This window comes from Sardina pilchardus, chromosome 18, assembly GCF_963854185.1.
Source record: "Sardina pilchardus chromosome 18, fSarPil1.1, whole genome shotgun sequence".
Classification (NCBI taxonomy): Eukaryota; Metazoa; Chordata; class Actinopteri; order Clupeiformes; family Clupeidae; genus Sardina; species Sardina pilchardus.
In genome coordinates this window covers 27,348,764-27,353,325 of record NC_085011.1, presented here as the reverse complement: position 1 = coordinate 27,353,325, position 4,562 = coordinate 27,348,764, and positions in this window count along the sequence as shown.

The following is a 4,562-nucleotide window of genomic DNA, read 5'->3' as shown; positions in this document are numbered from 1 at the left end:
CATGAGACCATAGTTAGTTAGAAGAAACCCTCTTTCTTTTTTGCCCCGTCTAACTTTGAAGCTTCACATTCTATTCTGAAAGGTTTCAGGTTAGAGCTCGACTACGACTACGTTTCCTTTCTGATCTGGGGTCAGCAGGACTCACCGGTAGAACCGCGACTGCAGGTAGCTGCAGCACACAGCCTCAGGCACATGGGTGGCTGAGCCGAAGTCAATGACTTTAATGCGGCCGGGCTGGTTGACAGGGTCCACTAGCATGATGTTCTCTGGCTTGAGGTCTGTATGAATTATGCCCAGGCTTTTGAGCTTGGTCAAGGCCTGGGCAACCTGTTGAAGTATGGGCCTTACGCATGCAAGCCTGAGTGGACTAAAATGTCTGTCCTTCATGAAATCATAAAGGCTCTGTCCCAGCATCTCAAAGACCAAACAGATATGGGATTCGTGCTGGAAAGACTCATACCAGCGGACACAGTTAAATTTGTCAGTGTCCTCCATGGAGAGCCTTTTCAGATTTCTAGCCTGTTAGGAAGAGAATGGCAGTGCATTTGTAATGGATAGATCAAATGAATGAAACTGAAATTGATGGTCTGCATGGTAAAAAAAAAAACTATTCCCATTAGAAACATACCCTGGCTGCAACTAAGCTGAAGGAAAGGTTGGACTTTACGCTGAGCTTATCCCTTTTACCATGACTGCCCAAAAGCTATCATATCCACAGTACATACTGTACCTCGATTAGTCCCTGCTGGATGTAGTCAGGATGATCTTTCAAGATTTTTATGGCCACAATCTCACTGGTGTCACGCTTTAAGCATTTTGCCACCTGACCAAAGGTGCCCTGACCAAGGAACTCTAACACCTCATAGCTACTAGACCTAGAGGTTAGGATTTCGTGTTGGACCAGCTGGTAGGCCCCATCATTCGTGGTGGAAGTGGAGTTGGTGATGGCCTGTGAGATGGTAACTCCTTGTAAAATGGTATAAAAAAAAAATAGGAAGTTACAAAATCAGTCAATTGCTACAAAGCAAACATGTTTTACAGGCATGATGTGATAATGTGGTGTTTGAATACCGTATGCCCATTAGCCCTTTAATGAAATGTATGCATTGAAACATTTTTACATAATAAGCGCAAAATACGAGCTGCTTGTAGGCCTACTGTAACACAAACGTCTGGCTTAGAATCTCAATTCGGATGGTTTGGCCTATCTCAACATTTTGACTCAGTAACCTATTACACACCGGACCTAGGCTACCTAACATTTCTCTATCATATTCTAGCGTCCTAATTGGGTAAGTAGCCCTAGCTAATCATTATTCACACAAAGATAGTTTTACCTGAGGTAGCCCCACAGTCAAACTTACCATACGAATTCCTGCACAAATTAATTGCGCTCCACCCATATAAATCATCGAACCGGTCCAGTGGGCTGGCAGTCCAGATCGAGCACATCTCTGGCAGATACCCCGAAAGGTACTCCGCAGTATTCATGTTCCGACCTAAGTTGATATTTGAAAATCGCTCTGGCAGTCTACTAACGTTGTGTTGTCAGAAATAAAAATGATAATAGCTGAAATTCCGTTCTTGGTTTTTACAATGTCTAGAACGTCACAACAAACCATAACATTCTAATGCATTATGACGTACAATGGGATGCATGAACTTAATTTTGGTCTCTTTCTCTTCTTAGACCTTAGCAGCCCACAACATATTTCTAACAACTACAAGGCATTACTAAAAACAGTTTACAGTCAAGGTAGCCTACAAGGCACAATTGTGATTGTTATTACAGTGCATGAAAATGCACTGTACTGTTCTTCCTAGGCTTTTTCTTATTACAGTGCATGAAAATGCACTGTACTGTTCTTCCTAGGCTTCTTATTCTTCTTCTTCTAACGCTCGCAATTCAGCTTGAACCGTTTAACGTAGAAACTTCATTCAAACGTTGTTGCGTAGGTCTTGCTTATGCCATGTGTGCTTTGTATTTTTCAACTTTGTAACTTTTATACTTTTTAAACTATCAGTTAAAAACTATTACAATTTCCCCCATAGACTTAACATTGCTCATTATGACATCACGGCAGCAATTAGAATCTTACGCCAGGTGGCCGGCCACCTGGGCACCAACTGTCAGTTTCTCTCAGGCTTTAAGCATACAATCTCTCTGAAGACTACACATATCCTGTTAAACTGTTTCCTCTGTCCACAACTGTTTCAAAATAAAAGTCCTCACTGCAATAATACACTATTAAATCATTTAACCATTGAAACTACTCAACTATTGAACTGTTCAACCATTCCAACTGTCAGTTATCATCCACTATGCCTCCAGTCAACTACATGAAACCTCCATGTACCTAGCAACCAACATAGCAACCATTAAAATTAAGTGTTTATGACCGTTTCCATAGCAACCAACATGATTATACTGCAGTAACTTCTTGTTTCCTGATAGTGGCCACCATGGATACCCTAGCAACAAATGTTTCAAAATAAAAGTCCTCACTAGCAAGTTAGCTAGTTAGCATGGTTAGTATAGTTAGCATTGTTAGCATAGTTAGCATTTTTAGCATAACTGCAAAAAATCATCAACTAAGTTAGCTAATCAACCTGGTTAGCATTGTTAGCAAATTTAGCATAGTTAGCATTTTTAACATTACTGCTAGAAATCATCGGTTAAGTTAGCTAATCAACCTGGTTAGCATTGTTAATAAAGTAAGCATTGCTAGCATAATTAGTATTTTTAGCGTAACTGCTAGAAATCATTAGCTAAGTTAGCTAATCAACATTTTAACATGAATAGAAATCATTAGTTAAGTTAGAACTGGAATGTTTCATCTTTAAACTGTCTACCTTCACACTATCAACTCTCTGTAAACTATGCAACCACCATGTTTACCCTAGCTACACCTAAGTAACCATATCTACATTATCTATCTATTTTTGCATTTTCATGCACTGGTAATTCCTTGGAATTGCATTTCTAGTTATTATTACAGTGCATGAAAATGCACTGTACTGTTCTTCCTAGGCTTCTTATTATTATTCCGCTTACCAAATTCATTTTTTCTATTCAGCTTGAACCGTTTAACCTAGAAACTTCATTCAAACGTTGCAACGTAGGTCTTCAATAGGGGAATGCTGCTATGTATTTTTCAACTTTGTAACTTTTATACTTTTTAAACTATAAATTAAAAACTATTAAAAATTTCCCCATAGACTTAACATTGGCCTCTATGACATCACAATCGGGTCGTTAAGCAATTAGAATCTTCTGCCAGGTGGCCAGCCCCACCTGCAGCAGCCCTCTCTCTCTCAGGCTTTAAGCATACAATCTCTCTGTGAAGACTACATATCCTGTTTCCTATTTCCACAACTGTTTCAAAATAAAAGTCCTCACTGCAATAATACACTATTAAATCATTTAACCATTGAAACTACTCAACTATTTAACTGTTCAACCATTCCAACTGTCAGTTATCATCAACTATGCCTCCAGTCAACTACATGAGACCTCCATGTACCTAGCAACCAACATAGCAACCATTACAATTAAGCATTTATGACCGTTTCCATAGCAACCAACATGATTTTACTACAGTAACTTCTTTATTCCTGATAGTGGCAGCCATGGATACCCTATCAACGAATGTTTCAAAATAGAAGTCCTCAGTAGCAAGTTAGCTAGTTAGCATGGTTAGCATTTTTTGCATTTTTAGCATAGCTGCTAGAAATGATTAGCTAAGTTAGCTAATCAACCTAGTTAGCATAGTTAACATAGTTAGCATTGTTAGCATAGTTAACATTTTTAACATAACTGCTAGAAATGATTAGCTAAGTTAGCTAATCAACTTGGTTGGCATTGTTAGATAGTTGGCATTGTTAGCGTAGTAAGCATTTTTAGCATAACTGCTAGAAATTATTAGCTAAGTTGGCTAATCAACCTGGTTAGCATAGTTAGCATAGTTAGCATTTTTAGCATAACTGATAGAAATCATTAGCTAGGTTAGCTAATCAACCTGGTTAACATTGCTAGCATAGTTAGCATTGTTAGCATAGTTAACATTTTTAACATTTCTGTTAGAAATCATTAGTTAAGTTAGCTGATCAAACTGGTTAGCATTGTTAACATAGTAAGCATTGATAACATTTTTAACATTTCTGTTAGAAATCATTAGCTAAGTAAACCAATCAACCTGGTTATCATTGTTAACATTTTAACATACCTTTTAAAAATCATTAGTTAAGTTACAACTGGAATGTTTAACCTTTAAACTGTCTACCTTCACACATCAACTCTCTTTAAACTATGCAACCACCATGTTTACCCTAGCTATACCTTAGTAACCATATCTACATTATCTATCTATATATTTTTGCATTTTCATGCACTGGTAATTCCTTGGAATTGCATTTCTAGTTATTATTATTCTTCTTCTAACGCTCTTAATGGAGCTTCAACCGTTTAACGTAGAAACTTCATTCAAACTGCGCTGCGTAGGTCTTACTTAGGCCATGGGATCTTTGTATTTTTCAACTTTGTAACTTTTATACTTTTTGAA